A 24,142-nucleotide genomic window follows, 5' to 3' on the forward strand; every position below is an offset into this window, starting at 1 on the left:
GTACAGGACTACAGACACTTCTAAAATGATTTTTCTTTCATAAAGACACCATTATTGTACGCTTAGGACCATGCTCTCATATTATAGGTGCAGTGGGAAAATCTAAAACTGCTAATTTAACAGGGATTCTTTTTACATAAAGAACTAAAAATCTCAACGTAGTGGGTACATAAATTTCTCCTGCAGAACATGTTGTAACAAACAAACTCCTATAAAACAATATTTTCCTTCAAAAATGTTTGCTGAGGATCACATGGGCGTCTTCCCTGACATTATAAACCTTATGCATTCTACTTTTCAGTATATGGACTATGCAACATCAGCTCTAATAAGGGCTGTCAGCTTATTTACACAGACTAGCTAATAAAAGACTAGCAATGTCCTTGCAAAACTGTATGTAGCATGAGAATAACATATAGTTCCCCTTAAAGGTCAAATAAGGGAACAGCAATCTAGACTACTCACCCTTCATCAGACAGGATGGGCAGTAACATGACGTATTTTTTATTAATTTTATTAATGCTAACAACTTTTTAAACAGAATTACTGAATAGCCAATTAAATGTCTCATGGCTGTTTCCCAGACAGCTTAAACAGGCTCAAAAGAGAGTGAGAAAAAAAGAGAGAAAACATAAATTTGTCTACCCTTAATTTGTAGAGGAGCTAACCTCCTTCCCCCATTTCGACAGTAGGAAAACCTGAAACAGGTTTACCTTCTGTCAACACTATCTACCCCTATTGGTTGCAGCTGGGCACAAACAAACTTGTGAGAGGTAAATAGCACATTGAGCTAGCTAGAACACATTAACCCCTTCAGTGCCCCGCCCTTTCCCCGCCCTGTGCCGGCCCTTTCATTAGCGGGCGGGGTTCATGACGAGATAGTCTCGTCATGGGCACAGCGCAACCGTGCTCCATGACGAGACCATCTCGTCATGGGCACTGAAGGAGTTAATAACCAACTACCAATTCCTTTAGCAATTGTGCTAGTGTAGCATGAGGGCGCATGAATGCAAACTAAATCCCATTGCCTCCTTATCTCAGCCCTTGCACAGTAATTTTTAAACTAAAAGCATTATTTTTATATACATAGCAGAGCTGTGCTCTACATAGGGCCCACATATACCACTATATTTCCTTCTGTTCAATGCCTTCACAAAAACTTGCTTTTGCGAAAATAGTAAGCAAAGCTTCTCTTTCTCTCCCTGCCATCTCGTCTTTCAGAATTTTCAGAGGTCAAAATGTCAAAGAAACCTTGCCCGTAGCCCTGCTAGGCTGCTAAATGCAGAACTCGACCTTTAACCCTTATCAGCTGTCCTAGTTTTGTGCAAGGCTTTCCATGTGGCTTTTCCAATTCAAAGCAACTCATGGAGACTCACAGCTGAAAAGCAGTCCTATTCCCTTCCTGTTTGCCAGTAATTTAGATGTAGGATAATAACTTCTGATGGTTTTCTATACTTATTTTCAATTGTGTGCAGTGTGTGTTGTGCTTTTTTAGCAGTATAGAGGTCAGCTGCTTGTTCTATACTTGCATGTGTACATTACTGAAGCCTGAGATCAGTTTGAAAACTGCCCTAAGTGGCAGAACTGCTTTTAAACAGTAAATTTTGCCCAAATTCGACTTTGGTGTTAGGGGCACTTAAAAATTAATAACCTACAATGTTTTGGCATATTAGTCATTCCCAGAGTGTCCCCTAGATATCCCAGTAATGGGGGATCAGAAATGTTTAAGGTATTCCCTTATAAAAATGAGTTTTGTATGCCTGGGTAAAGTGACATTTTCCATTTTAGTTCCCCCCCATTGTGGTAAAGCGCTGCTTAAATGCAACTTTGATGCTAGGAGTTCACAGTATGATTACTAGGCATTATAGAGATTAAAAAACATTTTGTGGACTTATTTTTAATAAACTTTTTTTTCATATAATCAAAATTCCCTTTTTTTTTTTTTAAATAATGATCACCAACCCTTTTTATGGTTCCACATATGAAAAGCAAGCCTCATTCCTTTCCTATCATATTTAAATGCATTCATATATAACCCTAAGCACAGAAGCCTTACTTGAAATATGAAAAGTCTGCGCCACTTTTTAAAGGACCGTTATTATTTAACATAAGAACCACAGATATGCTTATGTAAAAAGTTTTAAGAGAGGAAATCCCTACTTTTAATCTTTTCTCTGTTATCCAAAATTATGAAACTGTCTTTTGTAACTTTTAAAATCAACAGCCTGTAATGTAGACCTTTATACCGTGTTTTGCACTAACTTAAAATCTAGTTGACTCAGCAGTTTCCTCGTGGCTTGGGATCAAGAATAGACATGTATTATCGATGCAGCTGTGCTCTTGGCCAGCAGGCGTCAATTTCGTCGCCTTTCTCAGGAGAAAAACCCTTTTGCTACATTGTAATGTCCTGAAAAAGTTTAATCTCCGTTGGTTGTGACAGACAGCTTCTTCTCAGTGAGAGAGTTTAAACACAGCTGTTTGAAAGCTCTTTTTGTGGTGCAGGAAATTTGAGCATGGTTGAGTCTATTTAAAACTGAGGCATTTCAAGCCAGCACAAAACCTATCGTCTTTTAATGTCGTGTTCATTTTAGCAACAACCAATTCACTTTGATGGCGTGAATGCCTTTTTAACATTAATATATAAGGATAAATGCTGTAACATTTTATATTAAGTCCTAGGTGTGTAAAACACACAATTTCGTTTTTTCCCTTCCTTTGTATGAGGCCTATTTTATTCCTATTGATTGTGAATTCTAATGTATCTTTAGCATTGTGGCAATTTGCACATCCAGACTTTGTTACTATTTTACTTTCAATGTGCTATTTAGCATATGTTACATAATTCATTTCTTGAATTTTAAAATGTAATTCATTCAATGACATTTTGCATAACAGAATGATGACAAAAAAAACACATTGAGCTCAATCCAGACATTTTCAGAAGGGGGTTGTGAGAAGTTGGCCTGATATGTAGTGCTCACTATTCTAGTGATCACTGTGTATCATTCCAAACAACCCTTATTGATGATTGGTTGTAAGTCAACCTTATAGACCAGCTATCCTAGTAGCGTGGATACGAGCAGTCTTAGGCTAAACTCTAGAGGGCGTGTTAAGCCAGCTGTTTACCATCACATATACCCCTTGAACACCAAGTGAAAGGACACCACACAAGTTGTTATGAAAATAAAGGATATTTATTTATAACAAGACTACCCTGGCTCTTTACGAGTCAGGGAGCTAAGCACAATACAAAACTCTTAGGAAAATACTTCTGGTTGCACAATTTACACAAATGCCCGAGGGCACGAAACCATTACACTGCAAGTGGAAGGGGAGAAGTTAGAAAGTCTAAAGTGACAGATTCCGGAGTGATCCGATCAGTGGGACTAAACGTAAAAGGAACTGGACACTTGTGAAGCGAACCTGCAATGGAGCACCGAAATGCTCGAGTTACCTAGCCCAGAGGCTGCGGCTGTGGAAGGTTCGGCAAGATGTCGGAAGTCCTCGTTGTAGTCTCAGGAGCCTGAAAGAAGAGTTGCTGGCAGGCGACCAGTGTCGATGTTCAGCGAGATCCAAACCTGGATCGGTGATGAAGGAAACCTGAAAGCAGAGGGGACTCAGTTCTCAACTGCTAGCCAGCGATTGTGTGGGCACCAGGAGGGTACCGGCTGAAGTCACCTCGACCAGGTGAGTGGATGACGTCGGACTCGGCCGTTCCTCGGACCAGGAGGCGCGGCGGCGACCAGGATGGAGGGCGAGCTGTCCCACGCAGGTGTCTGCTGTCGATGATGCTGGGCCCAGGAATGGGGCAGCGGATCTTGGCAGTGGCAAGCCCACGCGGTGGAGTCAAGATGGCGTCTGGAGTGGACCAGGAGGGTCCGTGGTACTCCTCTGTTGAAGGGGAGCAAGAGCCAGTCTGGAGCAACCAGACTAGTGATGAAACAAACGTGGTGCGTCGTGAAGAGGGCCACAAGCCGGTCGGCAAGTGGTCGAACAACGCGGTGAACAGCAAGGAGCGGAAGGGCCCCCACGCAGATCTCGGGGATGCTGGGGAGGCAGACTTCGGTGCTGGAGCTGCTCAGGGTTAGGGTTTCTCAAACCCTAGGTGCACTCACTCGAGGGTCCCTCGGTGGGCGTGCTAGATAAGCGTCGTGCAGGTTCTGAAGATGGTCGGTCCCGCAGGTCTCGTCACACCTACGACTCTCAGCTGGGCTGATGAGGTAGGTAAAAGGTCAGAGATGGCAGGAACTCGGGCTTCGTTGAGCTGGGCAGTCTTGATCCGTAGGAGAGACTTACAGCAAACCGCAAGCGCTTAGGTGGTGCCTGCTGGTGCAGGGTGGCTACTCCTTAGCCACAAGGGAGAGTCTTCAGAAATAGTCAAGAGTTCCTTTCGTGGAAAGTAGTTCAAGATTCAGAATTATCCAATTTGGGAAGGGGACTCGCTCCTACCTTTATTCTAAGAAAAAGGGGCTGGCCCGTGACTAGGTTCTGCCTATGGGTGGAGCCAGGAGGGGGGTGGTTACACCCCTTTCCTTTGTCCGGCTTCGCCCCAGCTCAGGGGCTGGTGTGCCCCCGAAACTGGTTTGAGCCGGGCTATGCACAGTGAGCACCGGGGTGCCACGGGCAATCACCTTCCTTTCAGCCCTGCCTACCTGGGATACACAAACCCTGTCTGGGATGGTGCTAACACCGCCCTCGACAGGAAACCCTTTGTCTAAGCTCCCCTCGCTGGAAGGTCTCCCAGCAGCAGGAGGTCAGACTTGTGTCTGGTGGCAGCATCCATTTTGTGATGCTGAGGCTTGAGTCAACTTTAACCGGGGTTCAAGGTTACTTCCATGTCGTGCCCCTCTAAAAGGGGGGAATGCTAACCCTGTCGCCAGAACTGGCGAGGGGTTCGTATTCCAATTCGTATGACACCTTACTCGACATGTGTAGGTGATGCGATGCCAAAGTTAGCAAATAACCGCGAGGATTATAATGCATTTAAAAGTAGTTGGCCCGCGTCACCATGGAACGGCTATTAGGACTTGGTTCCGCAAGCCGTCGACGGGCTCAGCTCGCGCCAGAGCACCGTCCCACATGATTCCCTGCACTCTGCCTTCAGGATTGATAAGGCCTGCCATAGGAGTGACTGATAGGAATCCATGTGTCCATTTTAGGGTTAGGTGTAGGAATACTACACCTACAGCAACGGGTGATTACACCACGTTGCCCCAGCTGTCGTGCAGCCAGTTGTGTCAGATTTGGGCGGCCATTCCAGGGGTGGCATAATACATGCTGCAGCCCCTGGTAGGCCCTGGGTACACCGATGCCCTGGATACCTGTGGTATGCTGAGACAGGGACTGACAAGGCGGCCCAGTTCCAATTGGTGGATGCACCTAATGTACATGTGTTTAATTTCGAGAGAGAACGGCTAGGCTGTGGGTCTGATTGGCAGGCCCACAGCCGGGGAAAGTCATAAACCAATGAAGCAAAAGCAAAAAATCTGGGTGATCATAGGATTGCAGACCCTACTCTCCTACAGAGGTCATACACTCAGAACACACGATACAGCGCGCTTAAGGCTAGCCATTCTTACACAAAGAGCGCAATCGCTACTTACTCACACAAGTACCACCAATGTCAAACCACAAACCACATAGACATTTAAACACACAATTAACCCACAAATTAACACTTAGGACATAAACAAAAGACAGCCCACAGACTGTACTTAAACCAAACCATTTGTAAATACTAATTGTAAGTCATATTTACAAGAAAAGCTCTCAAAAGTAGTTTAAAACACTGCACCAAAAAACAGCCCAAAAGACTTTTCCATGTTCAAGAAGCCAAAATACACCAAATTTGCCAGTTTTGGCTGGCAGAACACTCAAAAAGCGCTCTGCATATCACCACTTATGAATGTTACAAAGTGCATAGACCAGGATCCTTTTTTATGTATATATTTAGTTCCTTGGGGTACTTAGTCACCAAGGAAGAAATACGTTTTTATACCTAAACCTATTTAGGGAGCGCCCCAGGGCCGCAGCGGGAGAGACGCAACTGAGTGGCCCTTCGAGTGCGAGCGGCGCTACCCGGTGGCGCAAGGGCCGAGAGGAGGATTGAGGAAGTCGCGGACCCGGGGCATTAGCGAAAGACACGTCCAGGACCAGTGAGGCTCGCCGGCCTTGGCCAGCCATCGGGGGCAGCGGAGCCGGGGGAGAGGGACCCGGGACCGACGCTGGTTGGGGGTCGGGTGGTACTGAGGCCCCCGGATGGGAGACAGGTGGATCTGAAGCACGTTATGGTCCCCCCGAAAGGCCGCCGCGACAAGACCCTGAAGGAGCTGTTTGCGAAGCCTCAGGCAGGGCCCTCGACAGGCGCCATGGCATCGAGCACGGTGGGTAGCCCGCCCGGGCAGCCGGAGGGATCGGAACCCATCACCAAGTCGTTTTTGGAATCTATGTTCACCGGCCTGCGGACTGATATCCAAAACCTCCAAAAGGAATTCACTGCGGAGCTTAAGGAAGTGCGCAAAGATGTGGACAGTATTGGGGAACGGGTTGCTGCGCTGGAGGATAAAGGGGACAGCCGCGAATCGGAGCTGGCGGCACTTCAACAAGAAATCCTCCGGATTCACAACCAGCAGGTGGACCTTCAGTCGCACGTGGAGGACCTGGAAAACCAGTCCCGGCGCCATAATATACGGATTCGAGGGGTGCGTACTACGGAGGACTCAAAGGATCTCTTTACCTTCACGAGGGAACTCTTCAATCACATCTTGGAGCGCCCACTGGAGACGGAGCTACGCATTGACCGAGCACATAGAGTGGGTCCCCCGCGGCGAGCGGCGGCCGGCCCATCGGATATCCTGGTGTGTGTTCAGGACTACCGCACCAAAGACGATATACTGCGTAACGCCCGCCGGCAGCATCCCGTGAGGTTTCGGGATCACGCACCAGTACTATATCAGGACTTGTCGGCGCTTACGCTTCATAAACGTAGGCTGTTCAAGCCCATCACCACACACCTCCAACAACGCAACATCCGATATAGCTGGGGACACCCGTTCCGATTGGTGTTCCGCATTGACAATACACTATATCAGCTGAAGTCCTTGTCAGAAGCGGCTAAGCTGTTGGGGGTGACCTTACCACAGGAAGATAGTGGGGCGGAAGAAGGTCCGACGGAGGCCGCGACGGTGGGACCCGGCTGGCGTCGACAGGGCCGTCGTAAACGTGCGAAGAAACCTCCAGTAGCGGAGATCCTCAGAGGGCAGCAGGATGCATTAGAGACTGTCTCTAGCGGCTTGCGCAGCACCTCGCCTGGGGTGGCTGAGTAATGGCTGTGGTGGGCAGCTTTGCTGGATCCTTGAAAGGGTCGTCTGTGGGAGAGGGGCCTCTTCATGGTGTTACTGTTCCTTGCGCCCTTCCATCACCATCCACTGGAAAGTGGAGGACACTGGTTCTGGACTTTTGTTGTTATGATGTTGAGATGTTCGGGTGGAGGGGGGGTGGGGGGGTCTGCAAGAGGGTAGGGGGTTCCGCGTCTGTCAGGGAGTAGGGCACAGTGGGCAGCCAGCATGCGGGGCGGGGGAAGCGTCGATCGGAGAGCACCCTCTACATGGCACAGTCTGATAGTCTAGGTGAGATCACATGGCGCCTCCTACACTTAAGGTATTAACACTCAATGTTCGGGGCCTCAACAGCCCTGTTAAGCGCAGGGCAGTGCTGTCGTGCCTTGAGAACTCGCAGGCCGACATCTGCCTCCTTCAGGAGACCCATCTGCTCGCGCAGGACTGTCACAGGCTCCGATCCCGCAAATTCCCGGTCCAACTCTTTTCCTCTAGTCTTACTAAAACAGCGGGAGTTGCGATCCTAGTGGCCCAGCGTTTTCGAGGGGAGGTCCTGCAGAAGGAAGCCGAAGTTCAGGGACGGCTTTTGATTTATAGGTTTGCCCTGGGGGCCTTGACCTTCACCATTGGCTCACTTTATGCTCCCAACGAGGGGCAAGAGCGCTTTTTGCAATCCGCACTCACGGAAGTGACGGCGACGAGTGATAGGCTCATTCTCTTGGGTGGAGATCAAAATCTTGTTTTTGACAACGTACGAGATAGATCTTGCCAACGTACACATCAAACGGGGGCGATTTCTACGACGGGGCTCGCTAGATTACGGGAGTTGGGGCTCGAAGATCTGCGGCGTAGCTTTCACCCGCAGGGCCGGGAGTTTTCCTATTACTCGCATGCGCATAAAACGTACGCACGGATGGATTATCCACTAGCGTCATCCGCAGTTCGAGAAATGGCAGTGGCAGTTGAGATGGGGCGATCTCCCTCTCAGACCATGCCCCGGTGTATGTCGCGTTGTCGCTGCCGCCGATGGTACAGCCGGATAGAGTATGGCGTCTTCGGGACTCACTGCTGCACCGGGAGGACGTGCTGCGGCAGATCACCAGGACGATCAAGGATTTTTTCACGCATAATGACAACGCTGCCACGACCCTTGCGACGCAATGGGCGGCATTGAAAGCGGTTCTCAGGGGGGAATTTATTGCCATAGCGGCTGCTGACAATTCTGAGCGGCGGCGAAAGCGGGAGGATCTCACACAAAAAACCAAAGAGCTGGAACAAATGCATCAGAGGACAGGGGCCCCCAGGACGTGGCGGCAACTGAGGGCCATCCGGCAGCAGCTGACGGCTCTTGATCAGGATAGAGCGGAATACGCTGCTCTCCTTTTAAAACACGCTTACTATACGGGGGTGATAGGTGCGGACGCTTACTCGCACACAAACTTCGGGAAGTCCGGGGATGCCAGGGGGTGCGTGAGATCCGCCGGGAGGATGGCACGAGAGTCACGGACGACAGGGACATAGCAGAATCGTTCCGTGCTTATTATGCAGCCCTATACGACGGTTCGGGGTCGGCAGCAGACGCTGGGGCGGCCTTTCTGGATTCCGTCGAGCTCCCCACTCTGACTGGGGTCCAGGCAGACCAGCTGGACAGAGACATACGCCCTGAGGAGGTGATTGCCGCTATCTCCCGGTTGAAGCTGGCGAAGGCCCCAGGGCCTGACAGCATCACCGCCATTTTCTATAAGAAATTCTGTACTCTCCTGACGCCCCTGCTTACCCGGCTCTTCAATTCCTTCTCGGTCATGGGAGCGATTCCCCCGGACCTCTTGCGGGCTCATATAGCGGTGATTCCCAAGCCGGGAAAGGACCGGACTCGCTGTGGAGCGTACCGCCCCATCTCCCTGTTGAACATTGATCTTAAACTCTACTCCGGGATCCTGGCTAGTCGACTAGCACCCTGCATGCCAAACCTAATCGACCCAGATCAGGCGGGGTTCATCCCGGAACGGCAAGCCCCAGACAACACGAAACGTGTCATGCACCTGGTCGAGAAGGCCTCTCGCATGTCAGGAGAATATATGTTCCTCGCGATCGACGCCGAAAAAGCGTTTGATCGGGTCCACTAGCCCTACTTGGAGCAGGTGTTGCTGCGGATGGGGCTGGGGGAGAGATTCCGCACCCACATATTCAACTGCTATAAATTCCCGTCAGCCATGGTCCGCGTCAACGGACACACGTCCGCTAGCTTCCCCATCACGCGGGGCATGAGGCAGGGGTGCCCGCTGTCGCCGCTGCTTTTCGCTGCATACATGGAACCCCTGGCTCAGAAAATCAGGCAAAATCCAGGAATCTCCGGGATTAAGTTTGGGGGATACATCCATACCATCAGCCTATATGCAGATGACGTGCTACTCTCTCTATCAAATCCTAGGGAGGCGCTACCGGCGTGTATGGCGGATCTTGACGCCTTCGCACAGGTGGCGGGGTTCAAGGTTAATGCGGACAAATCAATGGCGCTGGACCTTTCGCTGACCCCCCCCACGCGTCAGTACTTAGAAGCTTCGCTCCCCTTTCAGTGGGCAATGGACTCGATTCCCTACCTGGGGATTCAGTTGGCCCCTGCGCTCTCCCGGGTGGTGACCCTCAATTATGCTGCTCTGCGTCAGAAGATTCGCAGAGAGATTGGCAGTGGAAATACTATCCCCTCTCGTGGTTGGGCAAGATTGCGGCGGTCAAAATGACCATCCTGCCGCAGATCCTTTATCTTTTCCGCACCATACCCCTGTACCCGCCTGCTGGCTGGATCCAGCAGACACTGTCGGAACTGGCCCAATTCATTTGGAGTGGACGGAAGCCCCGCATGAAGAGACGACTGTCCACGCTGACTCCCGAGAGCGGGGGACTTGGGATCCCGGATCTCCAACTTTATTTTCAAGCCTCGCAACTACGCTACCTAGTGGAGTGGAGTCGCTGGGAGTCGGAAAAGCATTGGTTGTTTCAGGATCAGGCGGTAGCTGCTAGACCTTTGCAGGAAATTCCCTTCCTGCGGAGACAGCACAGGCCCCCCAACCTCTATGCCTCTCATATTACTCGCGTCCCTCTGGAGATCTGGGATCGCACTAATGTGGCTCACGAGCTTACCACCTTCCCTTCCCCGCTTACCCCTATGTTGGACAATCCAGATTTTTCCCCTGGTATGGATTCGGCGGCCTTTCATAGATGGAAGCCGGCAGGTTGCCGCTTCTTATATCATATGTATGACGCTGAGGGGGTACGCCCGTTCCAGCAATTCAGGCAGGACTACGGCTTGCCGGAGGTGGAACGCATTCGCTATCTTCAGGTCCGACACTGGGCGCTGGACGGGAGGGTCCGACCGGGGGCGGACAGGCGACTCTCTCCGTACGAGCGGTGGTTAATAACGCGCACTTCCGACAAGCAATTGATCACTGACCTCTACAGAACACTCCAAAGGCGATTCACACACACATACAATGCAGGACGAATGCGCTGGGAGAGGGAGCTAGGTAGATCTTTGTCTCACGAGGAGTGGGAGGGTATATACTACAGGGCCCGGCATTCCGCGTACCATATGGGACTCACAGATACCCTTACAAAAGTGGCGACCTATTGGTATTACACTCCAGAACGCCTACACACGATGGATAAGAAGAGGGAGGCGTATTGCTGGAGGGGTTGTGGGCAGATAGGCACCCTGACTCATTTACTTTGGGATTGCGAGGGAGTTAGGGCGTACTCGACCCAGGTGCTTGATGAAATTGACAAACATCTTGACACTGCGATCCCGCGCTTTCCGGCATATGTATTGCTGGTCTCCCAAACCCTCTGACATACCCACTTAAGTCACGCAGAGGTAGGCTAATGGCCATAGCGCTGGGTTCAGCGACGCAGAACATACTTACTCATTGGCGCTCCCACACCTCACCGACTTTCACGGGCTGGTTATATCGCTTGTGGCATGTCCTGGGCATGGAGAAACTCACATTGACGCTGTCCGGGGAGGGATCCAAGTACGTTGAATTGTGGAAGCCCTTCCTGTCACTGTTGGCCACCGAGTTTAGGGAAGTTACATGTCCCCGCTACCTCCGCTTACTGAGACTATCTGAGACACAGAAAGAAGAGTGATGTCAGGGCGCTGCTGGAATTAAGAGGGATTGGGTTTGACAGACGCGGAACTGAGGGAGGGAAGGGGGGAGCGGGTGGGGGGGGTCTCACTACTTTACTTTTGTTTCATAGCACCCTATTGGAGAACTCTATGGCATTCCCACATTGGTTGTACGTCTGTCCCAGTGTGCAATACAGAACTGAGAGACTTAAGCATCAACCTGAGACTGAACAGGGTGCTATTCTTTCCTTTCATTGCGGTTTTTGTTACTGTGTATTTTGAAATGCCAATAAAAGATTTAAACATAAACCTATTTAGGTATCCCCTCTAGGGGAGCCGGCTGATTCCATTCAAGATTCACATTGGTACCTCCAAGAAAGCAGCACATTCTTCGATGTGCGCTTGAAAACAGGCATGTCAAAAATATTGTAGTATATACCATATTATACAGCAGTGGCACTTAACACAATATGTGCCGTTACGAATTATTCAAAAGTTAGAGAAAAGTCTCCTCATTACCTGCCTACATAAATTGCAATTCACATATATTTCCAAATTCCAAAGTCTTTGGCCAAACAAAACAAATCACATGTCGATGAGCTTAGTAAGCACAAATCTCCAACATCTCACTGGCAAGTTCTGAATGACCTAACGGTCGTTTTTAGAATACTCATGCCAAAAAGGTTCTCAGTCGGGAGCAGCAAACATTTTGGAGAATCAGATCAGAAAGACCAGGAATATACTGGGCTGCAGAGACAGAGAATCTCCGTGCGCAGGGTACCTCCTCAATAGATTTCTGTCCTGTCCTCCTCAGTAGATTCCTGTCTCCTGTCAAGACGACTCCCTTGGATAGCCGCTTCTCCGATGAGGTCCACGTTTCGGGCGCCATTTGGTGAAATAAAAACCTTCTAAGGGGTTCACTGATACACCTGGTCCTTTAAACCAACAAAGAAGAGATTGGCACGGAAGCTGTAATATCAAGAAAACATTTTTATTAACCTCACATGAGGGATATTGCGTCACACAGTACCCTCAGGCCACTGTAAGAGGCATTCTAAGGAGTACAGAGAACAGGGACCTTATGTATGCATAGGTTACATAGTCAGCATAAAACCAAGGAGAGGTCCTGCACATACAAGAACACTTACTGACTAATATGGCTATACAAAATTTGCTTGATCAAAAAAGTGGGAGGAGAGATATTTCTCCTTACTTCAGCAAGAATAGCCTGACAGTTCTATACTAGGAGCAGGTGCATTCTATCAGCTAAACCTTTCTGAGCATGTGCAAGGCTCTGAAAGAGGGAGAAAGCACCTGGCTAACTAAAATGGCTGCCAGGAACAAAATGGCTTTTAGCACATGTTAACAGAAATGACTGCCATCTTTAACAGCCTCAGCCAAGTTTCTGAGTACATTTGACCTGACAGCTGGCTAATGGCAAGCCAGATTAGCTGAGGATGCAAAGCCAAAAACAACATTCTCTACCCCTAGTGGGAACTACCAATTTGTGGTGATGTCCTTTGGTTTGAAGAATTCACCTGCCACTTTTCAAAGGTTGGTGAACAAAGTCCTTACAGGCCTGGAAACCTATACTGCAGATTATCTAGATGATATTGCTGTCTTTAGCTCCACTTGGGAGGATCACCTGACCTCCTGAAAAATGTTTTGGAGGCCCTGCAGAAAGCAGGCATCACTATCAAGGCCACCAAGTGCCAGATAGGGCAGAGTCAGATTGTCTACCTAGGCCACCTTGTGGGTGGAGGTCAGGTTCAACAATTGCAGAGCAAAATCCAGACCATCATGGATTGGGTTGTTCCAACTACCCAGACTCAGGTCAGAGCTTTCTTGGGCCTGACTGGGTACTAAAGGAGGTTTGTCAAAGGATATGGATCCATAGAGACCCCTTTGAATGACTTAACTTCCAAAGGAATGCCTAAGACAGTTCAGTGGACAGTTAGCTGTCAAAAGGCATTTGATGACCTGAAGCAGGCCATGTGCACTGCTTGCATTCTGCAAAGTCCTGACTATTGCAAACAATTCATTGTTCAAACTGATGCATCTGAGTTGGGGGTAGGGGCTGTGTTATCACAACTGAATGAAGAAGGTCAGGATCAGCCACTAGTTTTTATTAGCAGAAGGCTGACCCCCAGATAGAAACGTTGGTCAGTTATTGAGAGGAAAGCCTTTGCTGTGATTTGAGCATTGAAGAAGCTGAGGCCATACTTGTTTGACAGTCACTTCATTGTTCAGACAGTCCATAGGCCCCTCGTATGGCTAAAACAGATGAAGGGTGAAAACCCCAAACTTTTGAGGTGGTCCATTTCCCTACAGGGGATGGACTATACAGTGGAACATAGACCTGGGAGTAACCATGCCAATGCAGATGGACTCTCCAGACATTTCCACTTATAACTTGAAGACTCAACTGGTCAAGGTTAGTTTAATGTCCTTACGTTTGGGGGGGTTGTTTAGGAGAGTAGGAGCTGCATCTTATGTTTACCCCCACTTTTCACTGATGTATCACTGTTTTCGACTTAGACTGACTGGGGTCCTGCTATTCAGGACCCCATTCTATCTGCTTTCTCCTCTAAATTGATTGCATGTACTTTAGGTACACACCAGATTAGATACTGGGGTACCCTTATCAGTCCCTAGTATATGGTACACCATGTACCCAGGGCATAGGTACCCCTGAGGCCTCCCAGGGGCTGAAGCATGTATTGTGTCACCCCTGAGAGGCCATTCAAAATGACACCACAGGTCTGCATACACACCTTACTTAGATATAGGTTACCTATATCTATTCTAAATCACTGCACATATAAACCTATCAGTCACCCCTATGGCGGGCCTTATCAATCCTGAAAGCAGGGTGCTGGGTTTAATGTGAGAGGGTGCCCCTGCATGAGCAGAGCCCCTCTGTAGCCTTCGGAACCTATTTTCCGGGGTTGTCTGTGATGCAGCCAACCATATATATTTAAGTGCATTATAACTTTGCGGTAAATGCTAACTTTAAAACGGCTGCTTAGAAACATGTTGTGTTTGGTGTCAAACACCTTGGATTCATACCTCCACGCCAGTACCTGGCAGGGGAGGTATGATTCCACCCTTCTAGAGGGACTTATGTGAAACACTGGTACACCCGGTACCAGCTTTCTCGACCTGGGCATCACAAAATGGATGCTGCCAGCCACACAAGTCTGCCCTCCTGCTGCTGAGCCAAGCTCGCGCCGAGGAAGACCTCACAATAGGTTTCCTGTCACAGGGAAGTGTGATCACCTCCCAGACAGGCTTTAGTGTATTGGGGCTGGGTGGGTGCACTCTGAGAGTGCCAGAAAGTCTGCACTGGTGGCACATTTGCTGTCCCTGTGCATAGTCCTGCTCAAACCAGTTGCAGGAGCCATTTGCTCCTGCTCTGGTGTGAAACTGGACAAAGGACATGGGTTTTGCCACCCCTCTGTCCTGGCCCTCCCATAGGGGGGTCCCCAGAGTGTGTCCAACCCCTTCCTTGGGTATAAAGTAGCAAACCTGACTACAGGAGCCCAAGGAACCCCCCAAAGGAGTGACACAGGGGACCCACGGAGGACGGGTGCAGTGTGTGAACACAGGCGCGAGCTCCGTACAATCCTATGGGAAAGTCGCTTTTGGAATTTTAAAGATTAAGGACATTTCGGAGAGGACTTTAAGCAAACCCTTTCAAACATAGAAGGTTCTAAGGTCAGCACCCTTGAGAGTACTGAGCTACCCATGTTACCTATCCAAGAGGAGCCGGGTGCATAGGGGTCAAGTGATGTCGGGAACCTTCGTTGTTTTCAATGGCGTGACGCAAAAACATGCTGCTGCCGGGAATATGAAAAGTGTACAGTGGGATACAAGCCTGGATCCGAGGTGAGAAGAACCTGAAAGCAGAGAGGACAGAGTCTGGGTCACTTCACAGTGAACAGGGGCACGATAGACGAATTCCACCGATGTCAGGTGCGTCAGGTGAGAAGATGAGATGCTTGACTTTGCAGCCACGGGGACCAGAAGACGTCGATGATGACCAAAGTCCGGAGGTGAGCTGTCCAACAAAGGATGTCGAGTGCTGGGGGGTCAGTGTCCGGATTGAACACCAACAAGCCTTGGCATCTGCAACCCACGCGTGCAGAGGAAAGAAGCTTCGGTGAGGACCAGCAAGGTCCTGGGGACTATCCAAGCTATGGAGAGTCAGGGCACGTCTGGAGAAAACAGGAAAGCCCACTGAAAGTCAAAGTTACCTTCACAGGGACCCACAGGCCAACGGACCAGGGATCGCGAAGGGACCTCGAGTTGAATCACAAATTACCAGCCCACGAAACACTTGTGCCGGAAATCTTCGATGCAATTACTGCTCAGGGTCAGAACTACAAGTAGCCCAAAGCACAGCCTCAGGGATTGCCAAAAAGCATATGCTGCTGCAAAAGTACACGGTGCACAGGGGTTCGGGTTACACGGCCCGCACAAGGGATACTGGTCTCAGAATCGCAGAGAGGTCAGATCAACCTAAGGGATGATTGGGAACCCACCTCCTGTGTTGCAGAAATCTTCGGGGTCCTCAGGAGCTTGGGAGATGAAAACCGGTCAGATGCGTTAAGGGTGCCTGCCTTGCAGGGGAGTAACTCCTTTACTCCAAGGGAGATTCTTCAGTCATCCAGCGTAGTGTAGATCGTCGAAGTACTAGGTTTCTGTAGCAGAGTTTAGTCCAGGTAAAATCTAAAGTCCTGTAGTCAGGGTTCCTACTTTATACCCAAGGAAGGGGTGGGACACTCTGGGGACCCACCTATGGGAGGGTCAGGACAGAGGGGTGGCTACACCCATTTCCTTTGTCCAGTTTCACGTCAGAGCATGAGCAAATGGCTCCGGCAACTGGTTTAAGTTGGACTATGCACAGGGACACCAAATGTGCCCCCAGTGCAGACTTCTGGCACTCTCAGAGTGCACCCACCCAGCCCTAATATACTAAAGCCTGTCTGGGAAGTGGTCACACCTCCCTGTGACAGGAAACCTATTGTCAGGCCTTCCTCTGCTCGAGCTCAGCTCAGCAGCAGGAGGGCAGACTCATGTCTGTGGCTGGCAGCAATCATTTTGTGATGCCCAGGTCGAGAAAGCTGGTACCGGGTGTACCGGTGTTTCACATAAGTTCCTCTAGAAGAGTGGAATCATACCTCCCTGCCAGTTACTGGCAGGAAGGTATGATTCCAAGGTGTTTGACACCAAACATGACATGTTTCTAAGCAGCCGTTTTAAAGTTAGCATTTACCGTGAAGTTATAATGCACTTAAATATATATGGTTGGCTGCATCACAAACAACCCCGGAAAATAGGTTCCAAAGGCTGCAGAGGTGCTCTGCTCATGCAGGGACACCCTCTCACATAAAACCCAGCACCTTGCCTTCAGGATTGATAAGGCCTGCTATAGGGGTGACTGATAGGTTTATATGTGTAGTGATTTAGACTAGATATAGGCAACCTATATCTAAATAAGGGGTGCATGCCCCACCTTACACAGGCTGCAGTAGCAGACCTGTGGTGTCATTTTGAATGGCCTCTCAGGGGTGGCACAATACATGCTTCAGCCCCTGTGAGGCCTCTGGGGTACCTATTCCCTGGCCATGTCTGAACTGGGGTGGCAGAGTGGGCTAAAGAACGGTGATGGATCAAACCCAGATCTGTTTACTGGGTGTGAGTGTTTGATTGGTTCTGATGTTCCGTCCATCACCACCCCCTTTTGTACCGCTTTGTTCGCCATAAGTTGGCAGGGTATGCTCAGACGTGAGTCCCTTGCTCACTTTGCCACTGGATTCAAGCAAGCCTGGCTGAAGACGGCTGAAATGCCAGAAACCGGTCCTAGGAAGCTTGTTTCCGGTCCAGGGAAGGCATGGCTTGGCAGTTCGGGCTGGACTGTTCCCATGAGGCACAGGGTCAGACTGATTTGCACATGGCCATGTCTGAACTGGGGTGGCAGAGTGGGCTAAAGAACGGTGATGGATCAAACCCAGATCTGTTGACTGGGTGTGAGTGTTTGATTGGTTCTGATGCTCCGTCCATCACCACCCCCTTTTGTACCGCTTTGTTCGCCATAAGTTGGCAGGGTATGCTCAGACGTGAGTCCCTTGCTCACTTTGCCACTGGATTCAAGCAAGCCTGGCTGAAGACGGCTGAAATGCCAGAAACCGGTCCTAGGAAGCTTGTTTCCGGTCCAGGGAAGGCATGGCTTGGCAGTTCGGGCTGGACTGTTCCCATGAGGCACAGGGTCAGACTGATTTGCATATGGTCATGTCTGAACTGGGGTGGCAGAGTGGGCTAAAGAACGGTGATGGATCAAACCCAGATCTGTGTACTGGCTGTGAGTGTTTGATTGGTTCTGATGCTCCGTCCATCACCACCCCCTTTTGTACCGCTTTGTTCGCCATAAGTTGGCAGGGTAGCTCAGACGTGAGTCCCTTGCTCACTTTGCCACTGGATTCAAGCAAACCTGGCTGAAGACGGCTGAAATGCCAGAAACCGGTCTTAGGAAGCTTCTTTCCGGTCCAGGGAAGGCATGGCTTGGCAGTTCGGGCTGGACTGTTCCCATGAGGCACATGGTCAGTAGGCCTGGGCAGTAAATTCCGTTCCGTTCGCGGAATTTGCGGAATTTGGGTAATTTCGCGTTCCGCGGAGAACGCGAAATTGCCCAAAAATCTGCGTTCCGCGACTTCGCGAAATTTTTTGCTTGTTCGCGTTCTCAATATGCGTGTTCGCGAGATATTTCACCCCGAGCACGCAAACAGCGATCGCGAACAGGAAAAAAGTATCGCGAACAAGCAATTCCGCGTGCTCGCGGAATTTCTACGTGTTCGCGGAGATTTTTTACCATTTCGCGGAGATTTGCGTAACGCGATTACGCAAATTCCGCCCACCCCTAATGGTCAGACTGATTTGCATATGGCCATGTCTGAACTGGGGTGGCAGAGTGGGCTAAAGAACGGTGATGGATCAAACCCAGATCTGTTGTCTGGGTGTGAGTGTTTGATTGGTTCTGATGCTCCGTCCATCACCACCCCCTTTTGTACCGCTTTGTTCGCCATAAGTTGGCAGGGTATGCTCAGACGTGAGTCCCTTGCTCACTTTGCCACTGGATTCAAGCAAGCCTGGCTGAAGACGGCTGAAATGCCAGAAACCGGTCCTAGGAAGCTTGTTTCCGGTCCAGGGAAGGCATGGCTTGGCAGTTCGGGCTGGACTGTTCCCATGAGGCACAGGGTCAGACTGATTTGCATATGGCCATGTCTGAACTGGGGTGGCAGAGTGGTGTGGAAATGTGGATTTTCCTGATCAGTTATGTCCCCTATCTTGGACCCCAACGGTTTTATATGCATGTTACAAGTACATGTATGTTCTCTCCAGTTCCAGTTTCTAAGACGCAAACATATGTGTGTCTACCGTCAACATGTTCTCTGTCAGATCCGCCATCAATGGGCTGGATATTCGATTCCTAAGTATGAAAGGCCACCGACTTTATATGGCTAAGTTACTCCATTTTTACAGTTCAGGCGAGTAGGCCCGATTCTGCCCTCAAAGCCTTTCCCTGCTCTCTGTCTCTGACAGCTTCAGCTTGAGCTCGCATCTGTATCCATGAACTTTGTCCTACTCCCTGTGCAGCTAACGGTGCCTGCCTCGGCCAGTTTTCGCCTGTCTGCCAAGAAGTTGTATTTCACCTTCGAATTATCTATTCTGCTCTCCAGCCGATGCATTCCTGTCCAGTGATTTAGGTAAACATTTCCTTTAGCTCACAAGCAGAGGACTCAGCCTTTCCGTCCTCCTGCAAGTGATTCATAGCCCTGTTGCCATGGAAAGTTTTCTGCCCCTCGCATCTCATATAGACACTTAGACGCTTGTACACGCACACAGTCAGTATAGAATAGATTCTGTCCGAGAGTCCTTCCTTGTGGATAACATAGTTCTTTAAACATAGGATGTTAGATATGATTTGGGATTAGGTTGACTTGACCCCAGACTTCTCGTCTCCACATGTAGAGCTAAATGTCAAGTCCCCTTCACCCCCTAGTTGCACGTCAATTACACGTCATGCTGCCGCGCGCGCATCTATGCCAAGTATTATCTTATAGATCCACCTATGCCTGATAATTCTAACCAATCATGTTTCTTTTATTCCTTATTACGCCTAGTTTCGATTATGTCACTGTCATGTCACTTTTCTTATCAAATGTTACGCCTTCTACATTCGTTTCATTGTAATGTACTTATTATAAAAATACATGTCTGTTAATAAATTATTGTACTTCACTTCCTGAACCTTCGTGGTGACGGAACCTGAGGGCCGCGACTCGAGTCGGCCATTTTGAATGGAATAAAGCCCATTAGAAACCTCTTATACCACGGATTCTGCCTCTTGTTATTTTGAGCTATTTTACTTTAATTTAAGATTCCGCATGAAATTCAGTCCGGTAATATTTATTTTATTTACCACATAATGGCGCCCGAACAGGGACACTTTCTCATCTCACGCGCCGGCGGTGCGTTGCAGGCCCGGTCTCCTGCCACAGCTGGACGGACCATAAACGCGTACCAGCAGGATTTCCTGTAAGCTCCCTCCGGTCAAGCGGGGGCGACTGAGGCTGCGATCAACCCAGACGAGGCGGTGAGAAGTGCGAAGTATCCCGACCAGAGCCTAGCTGAGAGAGCAAGATCCGAGGTATACAGAGGCCCACCAGGTTTTCCGAAATCCCGACGTGCAGAGGGTCCGATGTCCGCAGTTATCGAGTCCTGTCCATTCTCTGAGGCCTTCCGTTTCAAGGAGCTACTCGGTGAGTACCATCGCCGAGGAGGCGTGTTGACGCGCACATAGGTTGTGCCGGTCAAGACGGATTTGGGTACACAAATCCGGTCTGCACTGTTTAGCAGTGTATATGTACTGTTTAGCAGTATATCAAGTATTCCGAAGTATTCAGTTATTGTCAAGAATTCAGCGTGGTGATTAGTTAGGCAGACTGTCATCATTGTCGATCATTGTTATAATGTTTAATGTTTAATGTTTAAAGTATTCTGAAAAATGTCTTGCATATTGTGGTATGAATGACTGTTCATTGTTCACTGTTCATTATTGTGTTTTTCGTATTAAGTAAGTTCAAGAGTAAGTATCAGGTCAGTTGTCAATATGCCGCTCTTCTCGAAGTTAAGACAGATTACTACCAGAAAAGGGGTGCTTGAAGAAGCAGTTCCTATTCCTCCTAGAGACACTCCAGGACATTTCATGTACCATAAACATGGCTTAGATGCCATATTGTTTCTTGATCTATGGGTAGATTATACCAAAGGATTACCGGAAAGTCAAAGGTGGCCCATAGCGGGAACCTGGGATGCAGAGTGCATCATGAAAGTGGAGGAAGAGTTATGGAAAAGAAAGGTCAGACAGTCACAGAAAGACGCTGTCGAGTTATGGCGTAAAGAATCTCATAGACGAACAGAAAAAGCACGTAGACAAGAAGAGAGGAGTAAAGAAAGTTCAAATAAAGTTCAAGAAAATCTATTAATTGAGGAAGGTATCCGAGTGAAATCAGAACAAGTAAATAGGCAAAGGAATGCTCTTATGAATGGTATGTATCCCCTTCTAGCCGAAGGATTACCTAAGGCTGTTACGGAGGTGCCAAAAGACTTGCCACCCCCATTATTTCCAATTAAGGTACATCCAAAGGGGCATCCCAGAACCGCAGAAGATGTTTTTCTTTCCTCGTATCTAGATGACGCAGCTCCCGAGTATGCTAACGCCACACCACATAGACCGTCTGGCGGAGGGGTTCAACGTCAGGATCAGGTATCTGTCCCGTGCAACAGCAAGTCCCGATACAAGCTTCGGCAAGCACATCTGTTTCCGCATCTGTCTCCGCAGTTGACTCTACAGGGGTATCGACACCCATAGTTGCTGTATCACGTTCAACGAATCCATTCACACCCGACGCCCCAGATGGGGCCACGGGAGGTGCTAGCAGTATTTTTACACCACCTAGAATAAATAAACTTGTTTTTCAAGAGTCAGCACATTCACGTACACCTAAGTTCGTAAATGAACGTACGCTTAAGGAACTCCTTGTAAATTGTAGATATGACCCAGTGGTTGGTAAAGAGGACGAAATGGTCCTGGCATCATTACGTATCAGACGAGCCGCAGAGTATTTAGCAAGGTTACCAGGAATGACTACGCATCTGGATAACATATATCATTTTGTTCAAACAGGACGAGATCCAGGATGTATTAACAGAGCTATGGAATTCCAGAAAGTAGAGATACAGGGGGAACTGTTACGTTTCCTCATAAACTGTGTGATCAGAAATCAAGATCGTCCGGGGGTAGACCGGAATGCAATGCTTATTCTTACAAGATGGAGTCAGAATATATCAGAAGGGAGACACGATAAGCAAAATTGTATAATAGCCATGTGCCGAAAAATACGTAAAGAAATAGAGCGTATTCATGAAGAGAGATTGGGAACAGACGAGTTTGAGCAAGATGAAGTGTCCGAATCAGGGAACTCTGCAAGACAGTCAGAGACCATAGCCTATGTAGGCAAAGGAAGATACTGTGAAAATACTAGATGTTTTTCTGATCCAATACACTCTGTATGTCCAAATAATAGCAGAACGTATCCGACGCCTGTAATAAATCTGAAATCTCCTGAACATTCGTTTCAAGCCGCAGATAAAATACTACGAGAACGAAGAGGTTACCACCTCCTCGATTCCATGGATGAGCAAGAATTAGCCAGATCAGCCGTTCATTGGATTGTTAGTCCTGAAAAATACGGTGATGAGACCGTAGCACACACGTTTTTTAACCTCAGTACAGATGAACAACGTTTGGCTGGAATATATATGATTCAGCAACTCCTCATATTATATAAGAGCCAACATGCTGACCCTGGTCCTTTACCTGATATATTAACGGAACTACTTACGTACAGATGGAGAGGTTCTAGTAACAAGCTAATTAAAGAGATATTAGTGTCACGTAAGCAGTATGTCCTTTTTGTAAGTCCGGATTCTCTCTCCTTGCCCCCCAGAGAAAGAGCACCGTACTACATGGATAGACAAAATCCTCTACGAGAAGTGCACCCAATAAAAGGCGAAGACAATGAGTTTCACCGTGTATTTGTTTACACACCCATATCAAAAATGGAATTATTAGAAATGAAGAAAGTAGTACCTAGTCATGACAAAGACCCAGCGGGTTTCCACCGAGAAATTAAAGACATGTTACTGATGGGAGAGTACACCTTTCCTGATATTATGACGATATTAAAAGTGCTTTTGCCTGCTGGCATATATGAAAAACTGAAAGAAAAAGAGTGGGAAGTGGGAGACCAAAAGATAGACTGGACAGCATTAGCAGAGGAAGAAAGAGGCCGAGCTGCAGGTTCGGGGCTCGGGGATAAAGTTAAACTATTACCAGGTTTACTAGTACAGGTACTGCCACGTTTATTAACTACAAAAAAGGAAGATTGGGGTGCAATCACAGCCTGTAAACAAAAGCAAGATGAAGACACAAGCGATTATTATGCTCGATTTGAAAAATGTTTTGGTATAAATAGTGGTATAAAAGCAAGTAGTGACTCATATCCACATTTATTTGTGACAAAATTAGTGGAAAATGCATTGCCTCCAGTGAAGAATAGAATATTGAAATTCGAGAGTACCTGGCAAAGTAACACTCCGTCGCAAATGCTACAAATGTTACAGTATCATCACAATAGAATTAGGGATGAACAAGAACACGAGCATAGACGCATGAAGGATACAAAAATGAAAATGTTAGTTTCTCAGACAGTACCAGCAGATGGTCACAAAAAGGGTGTGACACATTCTGGTGATTCTGCAGTTCCTGTAAAAGGAACCTGCAATTACTGTAAACAACTAGGCCATTATGTACATGATTGTCAAGTCCTGAAACGAAATATAGCTACAGGTATTGCAAAAGAGAGACCACGATTAGTTAGACAAGATCAGAATGAAAAAGGAGCTATGCAGCATGGACAGTCCGTGCCAGTTCAGCAACAGTCTATGCCAGCCTCACAGCAACCCATACAGTTTGTGCCAGCTGCACCACCGTTGCCTGCTACTGCCACACAAACCACAACACAACAAATGTATCAGACTGCACAGTATGAATACCCTGAGTATCAGCGTTACGCATGAACCAGCCTAGAGAGGGAAGTTGACTTACCGCTTATCGAGATTCCGGTAGATCAAGAAGGACCTTATGTACATAGTGAATTATTAGGTCAAGATAGAAAATTCTTACTCGATACAGGGGCAAGTCGAACAACCATAAAACGTAGTGAAGTTCCAGGGGCACCCCTCTCAGGCTCTCAAAATGTTTCCCTTGGTTTTTCAGGAAAACCTATTGTTAATGAAGTATCACAGCCTCTACCACTTACGATAGGACCTTTGACACGAATTACAGATTTATTGCTTACTAAATCATGCCCAGAAAATTTGTTAGGAATTAAAACTCTGAAAGCACTAGGAGCCATAATATGTTGTTCTCCGGAAGGAGTAAGGTTGTTTTTGCGTGATTTTAAAGGTCACTATGTGTCTAGAGACATGGATCCCCGACTACAGATTTTACCAGTACATCTATGGGCACAAGGCCCTACGGATGTTGGCTGCATGA

The sequence above is a fragment of the Triturus cristatus genome, chromosome 10 (genome assembly GCF_964204655.1).
Source record: "Triturus cristatus chromosome 10, aTriCri1.1, whole genome shotgun sequence".
NCBI lineage: Eukaryota > Metazoa > Chordata > Amphibia > Caudata > Salamandridae > Triturus > Triturus cristatus.